The following is a 16,442-nucleotide window of genomic DNA, read 5'->3' on the forward strand; positions in this document are numbered from 1 at the left end:
TGACAATTTGACTTCATTTCCTATCTTTATTTCTTTTATTTCTTTCTCTTGTCTAATTCTCGTGGCTAATGTTTCCAAAATTATATTGAACAGGAGTGGTGATAGTGAACATCCTTGTCTTGTTCCTGATTTTAGTGTGAAGGATTTCAGTTTGTGACCATTTAGTATGATATTGGCTATTGGTTTTTCATAGATGGCTTTGATCAGATTGAGGTAGAGACCATCTATTCCAATTTTTTCTAGGGTTTTTATCATAAATGGGTGTTGGATTTTGTCAAATGCTTTTTCTTCATCTACTGAGATGATCATATGGTTTTTGTCCTGGTCTCTATTGATATAGTATGTTACATTGCTTGATTTGCATATTTTGAAACATCCCTGCATCCCTGGGATGAATCTCACTTGGTCAGGGTGTATGATCTTCTTGATGATCTTCTGAATTCTATTTGCCAGTATCTTATTAAGGATTTTTGCATCTATGTTCATTAGTGAGATTGGCCTATAGTTCTCCTTTTCGGTTGGGTCTTTCTCTGCTTTGGGCATCAAGGTGATGCTTGCTTCCAGGAATTATTTTGGGAGTATTGCTTCCCTTTCAATTTCATTGAAGAGTTTAAACATTAATGGCAATAGCTCCTCTCTAAATATCTTGTAGAATTCAGCAGTGAACCCATCAGGACCTGGGCTTTTCTTGTTGGGAAGTTTTTAATTATGTTTTCAACTTCATTGATTGATATTGGGTTGTTTAGAATTTTTAGGTCTTCTTTGTTCAACTTTGGTAATTCATACATATCTAGAAATCTGTCCATTTCTTCTGTGTTTTCCATCTTACTGGCATATAGGTTCTCAAAGTAGGTATTGTTGATCCTCTGGATTTCTGCTAAGTCCATTGTAATTTCATCCTTTTCATTCCTAATTGCATGGATTTGGGCCATTTCTTTCCTTTTTCTGATAAGGTTGGCTTAGAGTTTGTTGATTTTGTTTATTCTTTTGAAGAACCAACTCTTGGCTTCATTGATTTTTTGTATTGTTTTCTTAGACTCCATTGTATTCATTTCTTTCCTGATCTTTATAATTTCCTCCTTTGTATGAGATTTGGGTTTGTCCTGTTCTTCTTTTTCTAGAATCCTGAGGTTCAGCATCAGATTGTTTAATTGGGCTCATTCTGTTTTCCTAGTATGCATATTCACTGCTATGAATTTCCCTCATAAGACTGCTTTCATTGTGTCCCACAGATTCTGATATGTTTTATTGTCATTGTCATTTAACTGAAGGAACTGGCTGATTTCTTCTTTAATTTTGTCAGTGACCCATTAGTTATTCAGAAGTGTGTTGTTTAATTTCCATGTGTTTATGAATTTTTTGCCATTTCTTTTGCTATGGATCTCCAATTTCATCACTCTCTGATCTGATAATATATAGGGGATAACTTCAATTCCTTTGCACTTACTTAAACATGTTTGATGAGTAAATATGTGGTACATTTTGGAGAATAACCCATGTGCAGCTGAAAAGAATGTGTATTCTGATTTTGTGCAGTGGAACACTCTATAAACATCTATTAAGTTCATTTGTTCAAGAGTTTGATTGAGCTCTAGTATTTCATTGCTTGTTTTTTGTCTAGTTGATCTATTTGAGACAGTGGGGTATTGAGGTCCCCCACTACTATTGTATCAGTGCTTATATGATTTTTCTTGTCCCTTAGTATTTATTGTATATACTTGGGAGCACTAATATTTGGTGCATAGATATTTATGATTGTAATCTCTTCCTTTTGGATTGTTCCCTTTACAAGGTTGTAATGTCCTTCTTTGTCTCTCTTAATCAGTGTTGGTTTGAAATCCACTTGATCTGCAAAGAGGATAGGTACTCCTGAATTTTTTTCAGATTCCTGTTGCATGGAGTATTGTTTTCAACCCTTTAACTTTCAGTCTATGAGTTTCTTTTTGAATTTGACTTTCTTTTTTAGTTTCTTTTCTTTTCATATGCAGCATATTGTTGGATCTTGCTTCTTGACCCATTCTGCCAGTCTATTTCTTTTGATTGGTGACTTGAGACCATTAACATTGATGGTTATAACTGATACATATTGACTTATCATTATGATGATTTTTTCTTTTTGTTGGATTCTCCCCCTTTGCTTTTAATTTTTTGCATGCTCAGTGGATTCATTCTGCTGGGCTCCCTGGGGTTGTGGTCCTCATTGTCTGTACCTAGGATGTTATCTAAAACTTTTTGGAGTGCTGGTTTGGTATTCATGAAGTTCCTAAGGTGCTCTCTGTCATGAAAGTATCTTATTGCACCATCAATTTCAAAATATAGTTTTGTAGGGTATGTCAATCTGGGTTGGAGGCTTTTTTCCTTTAGGGCTTGCAATACTTCACTCCGAGCTCTTCTTGCTTTGAGGGTTTGTGTTGAGAAGTCTACTGTGATTCTGATGGGCTTTCCTTTGTATGTGATTTGTTTCTTTTCTCTAACTACTTGTAGAACTTTGTTCTTTTGTTGGGTTTCTGGAATCTTAACATTTATATGGCTATGTATACTTTTTTTTTTAATAAGGCTAGTTCGAGTCCTATATGCCTCACTTATCTGCATTTTAAGTTCTATTCCCCTGCATGGGACGTTTTCTGCCATCACTTCTGTGAACAGTTTTTTATGCCATCTGCACTCTCTCTTGTTTCTTCATTGACTCCATTCAGTCATATATTATTCTTTGCTGCATCATCTTGCATTATGGCACAACCTCTCCTGTTGTGTGAGAAATTATTTCTGATTTCATTTTTTCCTGATCCTCTTTTGTTGTTAGTTCAGGGAGTCCAGGTGGTTGAATATCAGAATGTTCCATCATGTTTCTCTTTGGGGATGCTTTAGGTGATCTGGCAGTCTGGTTCTGAGGCTTGTTTATGTGTCTTCTCATTTCTATGGGGGGCGGGTGTGGCTGGTGCCCACGCTGCTCACCTTCTCTGTGCTGGGAGCAGTGATAGGTTGTCCTTGAAGCCTCCTACTCTGCACTGGGAGCTGCAGCATGTTGACCCAGAAGTCTCCTCTGGGCTGGGAGCCATAGCATGTCGACCTGGAAGCCTCCTCTGTGCTGGGAGTGGAGGTAGGTTGGCCCAGAAGCCTCATACTTTGCACTGGGAGTTGCAACATGTTGACCCAGAAGCCTCCTCTGCTCTGAGAGCTGTCTTTTGTATAATTTTAAAACACTTCCATAAAACTTTTTTTTGCAGTATTGGAGATCAAACCCAGGCCGTTGCACATGTTAGGCAAATATCTCACACCTGAGGTACATCCCCAAGCCATTTGTTTCTCTCCAATAATGAAATTTATCTGAATATCTTAGCCTTCATGTGTCCAAAGTAAGAGCCTTGCTCTCCCTTCCCATAATTTCTAAGTCCATGTAGACTAGGGATTTCTTTTACTGTGACAGTTTCCCCAGGACTGAGTTATATGATGACTGTCTAGAAAATGAGATAAATTTTAATTCCATTGTATTTTATTTTGTGCATCAGAAAGTGATTCCATTCTATAGGAATATTTACACCAAGATTGAGGAAGTAGTGAGGACTTTATTTAATAGTGGTGTGTATTGGAATGTGGGGATCTGAGTTTATGGGTAAGATGAATGATGCTAAACACCAGTAACATTAGAGTGACAGAAGTGTTTCCTAGATGAAAATGGACAAATGCAAGAAAGCCATACAACATTAGAACCAGTTTACTATCCAGCCTAATGAGAAACTCATTCCTGAAGTTCCAAATAGCAGTGAGGAGGGGAGGATTCTTCAGGATGTGGACCTGCTTAGCTGGTGATTGTCTGCTTGTCTCTGGCGCCCTCTATTGTGTGCTCTGGAGCTCGCTGTGGCCTCTGGCAGAAAGAGTGCTTCACATTCACTGCCAAGCAGACCATGTCCAAGAGCATTCACTGGAAAGACTAAATCCTTAAGACTGGTGCATTGTGTGTGTGTTAGGAATATGGGTGGCAGGATTTTTTTTCTGATGACTTTCTATACCACTTTACTTGCAAGTTCCTTAGTATAAGTCCTCCCACACCCCTCCCTTTCCCCTGATTTCTTGCTCTAGAAGTCAGTGTACTATGGACTGCATTTAATAAGTAGCTCATTCTAGATGCTGTATTTTCCCATTGAATCTTTTATTTGCGTTCTCATTCTTTTGTGAATGCCTCTATGTTTTTGTCATTATCCAACTAATTTTAAAATTATTTTCTTAATGGTATTATTATAGTTATTTTGAAATTTTTGCATGCAAGCCAGGCATAAAGTGGTACACAGCTGTAATTCCAGCTACTCAGGAAGGTAAAAGTGGAGGATCTTAAGTTAAAAACCATGCTAGGCAACTTAGAAAAACCTTTTTTCAAAAACTAGTGAAAATTTTTTTAAAAAACATACTCAGGACAAATTCCAATTTGTGGATTGATATGTGCATTTGCCTTTAGTATTTTTTCTTTTGTTTATTGTCTACAGCTACTTTCACTTATTTAGTAATTTACATATATTATATCCCACCTGTTGTGTAAAAAATGTTGTAGATCATTTCTCTTGCCAAGGAGCTTTCAATCCACCCTGGGGTGAAATTAAGACTGATAAATTTAATCCAACAAGAAGCATGTTAAGGCTTAGTATTTCTTAAGGTTTTTGCAAGGTGTAGTATTCCTTCAGTTCCCCCTGTTTTCAGGATATGGCCATCAGGGCTTTCACTATGAAACTGGGTTCACTTTTCCTCTTCAGAAAGAGATCAATGTAAGGACATCTGCTCATGTTTTCAGAGGGTTTGGCTTATATTTTCAATCTTCCACCACAAGTAATACTAGAATATGCTGAATATTGTGACAGCCAATTCACATGTTTGGAGATCCTACACTCACCACTGTGGACACCTAACTATTTGCCATTGCCAAACCATGTGCATGTTATTTTGACCACACTGAAGCCTACTTGAAAGAGCCAGGCCTATATTGTTAGCTGTTCCATGTGCCTAGGTCAGCGAGCACTCTCAGAAAGTGTAGTTAAGGATGGCCAGGGTTGAAAAACATTTCCCTCCAGGATTTTATGTTTTACTTTCATTGTGAGAATGCAAATCCATAGTAGATCTTTTTTCTTCCATTTAGTTTATTGGTACATTTTAGGTGTACATTATAGTTACATTCATCATTGGGATCTTGTACCTTTACATGATGTATCTTGGTTCTTATTTTTTCTACATCTTTTTATCTTTTAATTTTTTATTTTATTTATTTATTTTTTGGTACCTGGGATCAAACTCAGGACCTTGCACTTGCAAGCCAGGTGCCAGAACCACTGAGATAAATCCCCAGCCCCTTTTCCACATCTTTTTAATCCTTAGTAGTAGAGACATAGGAAATCACATTATGTTGTATGGTCTATGTCTATTACATGCCAAAATTGGAATTTTTGAAATAGCATTTGTTTAAGGTCCCTCATATCTCTGCTTTGACTTTCCCATGCTATTTAATTCCCAAAACTCTGAACAAGTTTATATGCTGGCTCTCACCCTGCACAAGTCATATTCCACCTTGCATCCATACTGGTAGGGAATATGTGCAGGGACATCTGAAAGCCTTCAGCTCACCTCCGTATGGGTTCCCTTTTCTTCATGTGCACTCACATGAGTCTCTGTTGTTCAGTTCATCTATGTGAAGCAGTGTAGACTCCCTTAATATAATCAGAGTACAGACTTATGATAAATCTTGGATTGTTCTCTCTACTCTTAGGAGAGGAGAACACCATAAAAAACAGGTTGGGGCAGAGAGCACCACACTGTAAATAAAGAGGAGATATGAACTGAGATTTGACTTCCCAATAATGGAGACTGTTTTTAACAAAGCACTTATATATTGAATTCCACAGAAATTCTTGCCTGAGAATTAATTACAATGAGGTTGGCTGATCACATTTCAGTCTTAGTTCAGAAGTAGATGGTTGTGTTGGACATGAGCTTTAACAAGATTCTCATTAATATACTTCAAATATAAGCATGAGTAAGAAAAAAACCCGGACGTTGTCCAAAATTAAAGTCTATTATGTAATTGCCATGATCAATAATTACAACTAGATGTTAAATATATTTCCTTTAATGAAATTATCATATGCAATGGATATCAGATGTTTAGGTCGGTGTGGAAAATCTATTTACTGAATGTGACAAGCTTGCAGGGATCTTGATGTACTGTGGAATTAGGTGGGAGATATAGATAGACAGATAGATAAATAGATAGATAGATAGATAGATAGATAGATAGATAGATAGAGATATATATCCTTCTCTCCTGTCAGGAAGTGTCTGTTGGTCCCATGTTTTACCAAGGACTCCACTTGTCTCACTTCATAGTGCAAATAAAAGATATTTTATCAAATTACAGTACTGGTAATAAAGTGTAATAAAGTACTATAAAGTGTAGAATTTGTATTTTTAAAATTTTAAGCTTCAATGGTAAATTCTATTTTTAAAAACCTTAATATTCCTGGGAGTAAATATTTTTCAAGTTAACTCTGACATTATGTGTGTTTAATTATGAATGTGTTTTTAGAAAAAAAAATCACAATTACAAGCATTCCCTAGCCATCTCTAGGAAAAGAACATGTTTGTAATTTTTCAATGATTAGGTCCCCAGTGACACAAGAATGCACATAAATGTCCTCGGTTCTTCTGGTGAGATTGTACATCTAGAGTCTGTTGGAAAACAGCTCCTTCCTTTGTAAGTTGGTTCTGTTTGTTGGTCTGGCTTGCATGATTGCCCCTTTGGGGTCGGGGGCAGTGTAATGGTAGAGCTCCTGTCTCAACTGCCAGAGGGGGCTGAGGATCTGAGAGAGCCATGGATGTCTCCAGAGTGATGGGGGAGCATCTTCATCACACAGTGACACTGCCAATAAGTGACCATCTGGTCACTCAACCTGGCCTAGCTTCTGTAGGGATCTAACACATCTTCCTCTAAATGTACCTTCTGTTCTAGATAACAAAACACTTGTGGGTGTTTACTCATAATTTGGATCAATTTACTTTATAACCTAAGCTCATTTTTTAACATGTTTGGAAAAAGTTTAGTGAAGCACAGCATTTTGAGTAGAACTTTTGGTCAATTCCTTTTTAAAACAAGAATCCAAGATTCAATCTTTCCTAACTCTATCCTTGGCCTCTTCATTGACTTTCATCACACCTCTAAGTAGAATTCATAGAGTATCAGAAGGGATCATCATATTATAATTCCCAACACCCTGATGTCTTTCTCATGGCTTTTCCCCAAGAAGCACTTGAATTTGAATAACATTTGTGAACTACTAGGGCAATGGCCTTGGGATATCATTGAAAGCATCAATGTTTTCATCCAATATAAAACACAGTTTATAGTTTGGAGTTTTAGAGATTTAAAGTCAGCATCTTGTACTCCAGCCCCTGTCTCTCTCTCTCTCTCTCTCTCTCTCTCTCTCTCTCTCTCTCTCTCTCTCTCTCTCTCTCTCTCTCTCTCTCTCCCCACAATATAGGGTGATTTTAGTGATTAAATGAGGCAAGAAAACTATTTAGCACTGTGACTATCATGATATTTATTATAGGAAGTCATGATCCAGAAATATTTTTCAGGGCTGGGGATTTAGCTCAGTGGTTCCAGACCCTGCCTTGCAAGCACAAGGTCCCGAGTTCCATCCCTGGTACCAAAAAAAAAAAAGGGACAACCTTCCAGGCTGCAGATTTAGCTCAGTGGTGCCACCGCCTGTCTCAAAAGCACAAGGTCCTGAGTTCGATCCCTGGTACCAAAAAACAAAAAGAAAAGAGACAGCCCTCTATTAGGGGCCAGGGATTTAGCTCAGTGGTCTTGCCGCGTGCTGCACAAGTGCAAGGACCCAAGTTCGATCCCTGGTACCAAAAAAAAAAAAAGAACACCTAGAAATATTTCTCATTCCTTTCTGGCCAATTGAGGTAACATAACATAGTTACTGCATGTTTTTCATGTTTACTTCTTTGATATATTTGCAAGTCCATTTTTTCTAGGTCAAATTGAAATTCTTGCTATTTCAAAATCAAGTTAATTCAAGTTCTTCAAAGACGCTTCAAATTCTATTCTTGGAAATGTTCTGAGATTCCAGAACCTGATTGATGTATTTCTCAGTCTCAACAATTCTTATAATACTACTATAAAAATAGATGGAAGCTAGTTTAGGTTGCTCACACATTTCATTCCTGAGGATGTCATATAATTTAATTCCAAGTGATTTTATAACTATGTTCCACGTAGTTTATTTGGCCAGCCAACTAATGTGTGATGAATATTTCCTAGAAGTGAGTGATAAAGATATAGAAACAAATTACCAATTTGTCAGTTTGGCTTAATATGTGGACAGGATTTAAAGCATTATCCTAAACTCTTCTACCCAAAATATTCAAAGACCTTATATTTACTGACATTTGTTTCATTTCAGTAATAATGCTTCTGTTTTATATTTTTAAAGTATAAACAATTTTCTAGCATATTCTCAATTAAACCACCCCATCCACTGTCAAGACATATATCAGACTATTATATATTAAACCTTGTATAGAAGAAGCAAATTGTTCTAAAATTCTCATTGTGAAACACACGCTGTAAATATATTTTAAGCAATATATACATTATTCTTTATACCATCATCTATCTGTTCCTCAACTGATTCCTTACATCACCCCTCTCAGCCAGTTATTGTTTCATGCTCAGTATTCGAAATGAAGCAGAATCAAACACTGACCCCAAACACAGAGAACCAACTGCCCAGTGGCAAAGCAGTCATTGATTGGATTCTATCAAGTAGCTGTAAGAGTCATAAAACCTTACAGCCACTATCTCTGAGGTACATCTATGAAAGATTATACTTGAAAGCAGTTGGAAATGGTGTCTGTATTTGTTTTTTTTTATATACTTTCAAAAAACAAGAAAATGGCTGCATAACTAATTATATCCTCTCTTCATCTACCTAACACGTTGGGAAATCAGGTTCTCTGAAAAAAGAGAAGTCACTCAGAAGATAGAACTTGCACTGGGAAACTACATGCTGGTTACTGGGGTTATTATCTTGGGGTTCCCGATGCACTCTGAACTGCAGATCATCATATTTCTCACATTTCTGGTGCTGTATGGTATGATTTTAGTAGACAACACTGGACTGATGCTTTTAATCAGGATGGATCCGCACCTTCAAACCCTCATGTATTTTTTCCTCAGCAACTTGTCCTTCATAGACCTGTGCTTCTCCTCGGTCATTGTCCCCAATATGTTGGTCAATTACTTGTCAGAACAAATCCATCTCCTACTATGGGTGTGCCTTGCAGTTTTACATTTTCTGGACTTTTGCAGACACTGAATCCTTCATTCTGGCTGCCATGGCCTAGGATCACAATATGGCAATTTGTAACCCTCTGCTCTACACGGTCATCATGTCCCAGGGCATCTGCATACAGCTGATTGTTTTTTCATACATCAGAGGCAACATGAGTTCTCTGGTCCATACGTCCTTTGCTTTTATTCTGAAATACTGTGACAGAAATGTCATTAATCATTTTTTTCTGTGACCTCCCTCCCCAGCTTATGCCCTCCTGCACTGACACATCAATTAAAGAATGGCAGATCAGTGCACCATGGCTCCTAGGTGGCAGGAGGCTTCCAGGTAGGTGTGCTGTGGCTCCCAGCATAGAGGAAGCTTCTGAGTAGGCATGCCACAGCTCTGAGCCTAGAGGAGACCTCCAGATTGGCACACCACAGCTCCCAGGCAGCAGAAAACTTCCAGGTAGGTGTGCCACACTCCAAGCCCAGAGGAGGTGAGCCACCCAGGCTCCAAGAACACAGACCCTCCCTACACCCACCCCACCCCCTCCCAGTGCATCAAAATGAGAAGACAGTTAAACAAGCTGCAGAACCAGACTTGCAGATCACCTACAGCAACCACAAAGGGAAATGAGATGGAATACTCTGATACTCAAACACCTGGGCTCCCTGAACTAGCAACGAAGGAGGATCTGGAAAAAATGAAATCAGAAATAATTTCTCACTTAACAGCACAGATCATTCCCAGAGTGTAAGACATAATTAATAAATCTAGAGAGGATACAGATAAAAACAAATAGAGGAGCTGAGGAAAATGATGGAATGTCAACATAGGAAAAAAATGGAATCCATAAAACAGATGCAAACAGATTTCCTGGCAATTAAAAACTCCACTGAAAGTCTATGCAACAGAATGAGCCAACATAAACACACTATTTCAGATACAGAAGATAACATTGCAATTAGTGACCAGGAAAAGAAAAAATTCTTTAAAATTTTAAGGTACCAGGAGAAATCAATCCAGCAGCTGCTAGACAATGCAAAGAAAAATAACATAAGACTTATTGGAGTCAATGAAGAAACAGGAGAGAGTGCAGATGACATAAAAAAACTGTTTACAGAAGTGATGGCAGAAAGCTTCCCAAACAGGGGGAAAGAATTTGACATACAGATAAGTGAGGCATATAAGACTCCAAATAGCCTTGATCAAAAAAAATCTACACACACGAATATAATTGTTAAGATTCCAGAAGCCCAACAGAAGAACAAAATTCTACAAGTAGCTAGAGAAAAGAAACAAATCACATATAAAGGAAAGCTCATCAGAATCACAGCAGATTTCTCAGTACAAACCCTCAAGGCAAGAAGAGCTTGGAGTGATGTTTTTCAAGCCCTAAAGGAAAACAGCCTCCAACCCAGATTGATGTACCCTGCAAAGCTATCTTTCAAAATTGATGGTGAAATAAGATACTTTCATGACAAAGAGCACCTTAGGAACTTCATGAATTCCAAACCAGCACTGCAAAAAATTTTAGACAAAATCCTAGGAAAAGACAGTGAGGATCACAACCCCAGGAAGTCCAACAGAATGAATCTACTGGGCATGACAAGAAATTAATAGCAAAGAGGGAGGATCAAACAAAAAGAAAAAGTCATGACAAAGATAACTCAATACAAGTCAGTTATAATCATCAATGTTCATGGTCTCAACTCACCAATCAAAAGAAATAGACTGGAAGAATGGGTCAAGAAGCAAGATCCAACAATATGCTGCCTACAAGAAACACACTTAATTGGAAAAGAAAATCATAGACTGAAAGTGAAAGGGTGGAAAACAATACTCCAAGCAACGGGAACCCGAAAAAAACAGGAGTAGCCATCCTTTTGCAGAAAAAGTAGATTTCAAACCAACATGGATTAAGAGAGATGAAGAAGGACACTACATCCTTGTACAGGGAAAAATCCAGAAGGAAGACATGACAATCATAAATATCTGTGCACCAAACACTAGTGACGGAGCCAGCCATCACTAGATGAACAGTACCCGAGGAGAGGGGTGAGGATTAAGAAAAACAACACAAATTCGGGAGAAAAGAAAAGGAGAGGAGAGGGAGAGCCTTCTCCTTCCCACTTTATTGAGCCTTTTATATATCCTCCTTCATTACCCACAGCCTCCCTCCCCTCCTCCCCTCGTGACCAGGTGACTAATTATTTTTACAGGGAAAAGGTCAATTATATTTTTACAATTCCGGGAATGTTACTTTCTTGTCCAGCAGTCATTATGTTCTTATCTGACTCAAGAATCTCAAAAGGCTCAGGGTTGTTTCAACCCTTCGCTCTCCACACACTAGTGTGCCCAACTATATAAAACAAATACTAACAGATATGAAAAGTCATATGTGCACTAACACAATTGTAGTGGGGGACCTCAACAGAACATTGTCACAAATAGATAGATCAACTAGACTAAAAATAAGTAATGAAATACTAGAACTCAATGGACTCTTGAACAAATGAACTTAACAGATGTTTACAGAGTCTTATACCCCACAAAATCAGAATACACATTCTTCTCAGCTGCACATGGATCATTCTCAAAAATAGACCACATACTCACTCATAGAACATATTTAGGTAAGTGCAAAGTAATTGCAGTTATCCCCTGTATATTATCAGACCATAGTGTGATGAAATTAAAGATCAAGAGCAAAAGAAGCTGCAAAAACTTCATAAACACATGGAAATTGAACAACACACTTCAGAATGACCAATGGGTCACAGAGGAAATTAAACAAGAAATCAGACAGTTCCTTCAATTATATCACAATGACAGTACAACATATCAGAATCTATGGGACACAATGAAAGCAGTATTATGAGGGAAAATCATAGCAGTGAAAATCATATTAGGAAAACAGAGTGTGCCCAATTAAACAACCTGATGCAGAACCTCAAGCTTCTGGAAAAAAAAGACCAGGACAAACCCAAAGCTCATACAAGGGAGGAAATTATAAAGATCAGGGCAGAAATCAATGCAATGGAGGCTAAGAAAAAAATACAAAAAAATCAATGAAGCTAAGAGTTGGTTCTTTGAAAGAATAAACAAAATTGACAAACCCTTAGCCAAACATCAGAAAATTCATAATGTGTCTACGAATCTGTCCATTTCTTCTGCATTTAACATCTTATTGGCATATAGGTTCTGGAAGTAGGTATTGATGATCCTCTGGATTTCTGCTGGGTCTGTTGTAATTTCACCCTTTTCATTCTTAATTGCATGGATTTGGGCCTTTTCTTTCCTTTTTCTGATAAGGTTGGCTAAGGGTTTTTCAACTAGGAAAGAAATGGCCCAAATCCATGCAATTAGGAAAGAAAAGGGTGAAATTGCAACAGACCCAGCAGAAATCCAGAAAATCATCAATACCTACTTCCAGAACCTATATGCCAATAAGATGGACAACACAGAAGAAATGGACAGATTCATAGACATGTATGAATTACCAAAGTTGAATAAAGAAGACCTAAAAATTCTAAACAAACCAATATCAATCAAGGAAATTGAAAACGTAATTAAAATCTTACCATCCAAGAAAAGCCTGGGTCCTGATGGCTTCAATGCTGAATTCTATAAGACATTTAGAGAGGAACTACTGCCACTGCTGTTTAAATACTTCAAAGAAATTGAAAGGGAAGCAATACTCCCAAATTCATTCCTGAAAGCAAACATCACCTTAATCCCCAAAACAGAGAAAGACCCAACCAAAAAAGAGAAATATAGGCCAATCTCACTAATGAACATAGATGCAAAAATCCACAATAAGATACTGGCAAACAGAATGCAGAAGATCATCAAGAAGATCATACACCCTGACCAAGTGGAATTCACCCCAGGGATGCAGGGATGGTTCAACATATGCAAATCAATCAATGTAATACACTATATAAATAGAGCCAGGGACAAAAACCATATGATCATCTCAATAGATGCAGAAAAAGCATTTGACAAAATCCAACATGCATTTATGTTAAAAACCCAACAAAAAAATCAGAATAGATGGTCTCTACCTCAATCTGATCAAAGCCATCTATGAAAAACCAATAGCCAGCATCATACTAACAGGTCAAAAATTGAAATCCTTCACACTAAAATCAGGAACAAGACAAGGATGTCCACTATCACCACTCCTGTTCAATATAGTTTTAGAAACATTAGCCACAGCAATTAGACAAGAGAAAGAAATAAAAGGAATAAAGATAGGAAATGAAGAAGTCAAATTGTCATTATTTGCAGATGACCTGATACTCTGTATAGAAGACTCCAAGAACTCCACCAAAAGTCTTTGAGACTTAATAACCAAATTCAGTAAAGTAGTTGTATACAAGGTCAACACATAAAAATCAATAGCTTTCCTGTACACAAAAAACAGAGTCACTGAGACAGAAATAGGGCAAACAATTCCTTTCACAATAGCACCAAAAAACTGAAATACCTAGGAATCAACCTAACAAAAGAAATTGAAGACCTTTTCTCTGAAAATTATAGCACTTCGAAAGAAGATATTGAATGGGATATCAAAAAATGGAAAGACATTCCTTGCTCCTCGGTAGGAAGGATCAACATAGTGAAAATGAATGTACTCCCAAAATTGCTATATAGATTCAATGCAATCCCAATTGAAATCCCAGCAGCATACTTCAGAGACCTTGAGAAAACAATCCAAACATTCATTTGGAACAAGAAGAGACCCAGAAAAGCAAAAGCAATTCTAGGTAACCGAGACATAGCAGAGGGTATCACAACCCACAACTTAAAACTATACTACAAAGCTACTGTGATAAAAACAGCATGGTACTGGAAAAGAAACAGACCTTAAGACCAGTGGAACAGATTAGAAGATGCAGAAACAACTCCAGGCACACTCAGCCACCTCATCTTTGACAAAGGAGCCAAACACCCTCTCTGGAGGAAAGATGGTCTCTTTAATCAATGGTGCTGGAGAAATTGGGTTTCAACTTGTCAAAGACTAAAACTAGACCTATATCTCTCACCAGGCACTAATCTAAAATCAAAATGGATTAAAGATCTAAATATAAAAACAGAAACCCTGAACTGGCTGGAACAGAGGTTAGGTAGAACTCTTCAAGACATTGGTGTAGGAAAAGATTTTATGAACAAAACCTCAGTTGCCCATGAACTAGCACAAACAATCAACAGGTGGGATCTCTTCTTATTAAAAAGCCTCTGCACAGCAAGAGAAACCACCAGCAGTGTGATGAGACAACCCACAATGTGGGAAAAAATCTTCACCTGCTTTTCCTCAGACAAAGGTCTACTATCTCAAATCTATAAAAAACTTCAAAAGATCAGAACTCCCAAATTTAAAAACCCAATCCGAAAATGAGCATCTGAAATGAACAGACATTTCTCAGACAAAGAAGTAGAAATAGCAAATAAATACATGAAAAAATGTTCAACATCACTGGTCATTCGAGAGATGCAAATGAAAACAACGCTGAGGTTCCACCTCACTCTAGAAAGAATGGCTGCTATCATGAAATCAACCAATAACAAATGCTGGTGGGGCTGTGGGGAAAGAGGAACACTGCTCCACTGCTGGTGGGAGTGTAGACTGGTGCAACCACTGTGGAAATCAGTATGGAGATATCTCAAAGAACTAAGACTGGAAGTCCCATTTGACCCTGCTATTCCCCTGCTGGGTATCTTCCCCAAAGAATTAAAAGAATCATACCATGGTGATATATGTGCACACATGTTCACAGCAGCACAGTTTGTAATAACTAAAACTTGGAAACAGCCCTAATACCCATCAACTGGAGATTGGATCAAGAAAATGTGGGTTTTTTAATAAAATGGAGTACTACTCAGCCATCAAAAATGAGAGATTATAGACATTTATTGCTAAATGGATACACATTGAGACAATACTCTTAAGTGAAATAAACAGGACACACATGTGTAAATACTGAATATTTTCTCTAATGTGAGAAACTAAAAGTATAAATAAGGACTAAAATGTATAATAGATAATGTAAAATAGGAAGAAAAGGGGCAAGGGGGAGGAGTGGGAGGGGTAGGAGAAAGGAAAGAGGGGAATGAAATTAATATGAGAAAATGAAAAAATGGAAACAAAGTCTTTGTAAATAGAGAGGGATGGAGAGGTTGAAGGGAGGGCAGGGGAAGGGGGAAAAATAAGAACCAAGAGAGTACGTAAAGGTGCATATCTCCAATGATGAATTTCATTATGTTGTACACCTAAAATGTACCAATGAAAGGATACACAAAAAAAAATTTATGAGTGGCTTCTCTCTACATCTGGTAGCTCTGTAGAAATTATCTGTTTCTTCATCATCAACATCTCCTACTTTTTCATTCTTCTCTCAGTCTTAAAGATACACTTTGCCAGTGGGAGGATGAAAACCTTCTCCACATGCACCTCTCACCTGACCTCTGTTTCCATCTATCAGGGGACACACCTCTTAGGGCTAGGGTTAGAGTTAGGTGTATTCTCCCAACACTGACAAAGTTGTCTTAGGGTTCTACACCATTATCATTCCAGTGCTGAACCTACTGATTTATAGTTTGAGAAATAAAGATCTAAAAGATGCAGCTAAGAAGGCTCTAAGATGGAAGGTATATTCTTCATGAGAAATATTAACATTTCATGATTCAGCTAATTCCCCAAAGTCTAATGGTGAGTTTGCAATGACTTTACTGGTGGACACACAATTACTCACACTAGAATGTGTTAAACATTTGTTTTTCTTTTTAACACAGTAAAATTCATTTTATAGTCCCAAGTTATAAGTAAGTATTGAAAAGCTCAAAATAGCAGCTAACTAGTAGCTGTTACTCAACATTTCTTTGATTATGAGATGGGGATATATGTGAAAATGGATATATGATGTAAAAGGATATAGTACATACTTTAGAAAAATAAGTATGAATATGACTATAAAATATCTGACTTACAAGATGTTATGGCTTATAGATAGATGCCCAGAAAAGCATCATGCTCTCATAGTGGGGTTTTTGGAAGGTGATTGTGTCTTGAGGACATGATACTCATCAGTGGACTAGTCTGCTCAGGAGTTCACA

The 16,442-nt window shown here is 37.5% G+C and overlaps 2 pseudogenes across 1 annotated transcript in view; one reads left to right on the forward strand and one right to left on the reverse strand.

Moving 5' to 3' along the window:
* The window catches only part of LOC106008074 (olfactory receptor 10AG1-like), a 144,617-nt pseudogene that overhangs the window by 57,277 nt on the left and 70,898 nt on the right, over positions 1 to 16,442 (reverse strand). The window lies entirely within an intron of this gene.
* LOC106008075 (olfactory receptor 5I1-like) lies at positions 9,051 to 15,992 on the forward strand (annotated as a pseudogene).

The sequence above is a fragment of the Heterocephalus glaber genome, unplaced genomic scaffold (assembly GCF_053883595.1).
Source record: "Heterocephalus glaber isolate CG9 unplaced genomic scaffold, H.glaber_assembly_v1.0 deba00000896, whole genome shotgun sequence".
NCBI lineage: Eukaryota > Metazoa > Chordata > Mammalia > Rodentia > Bathyergidae > Heterocephalus > Heterocephalus glaber.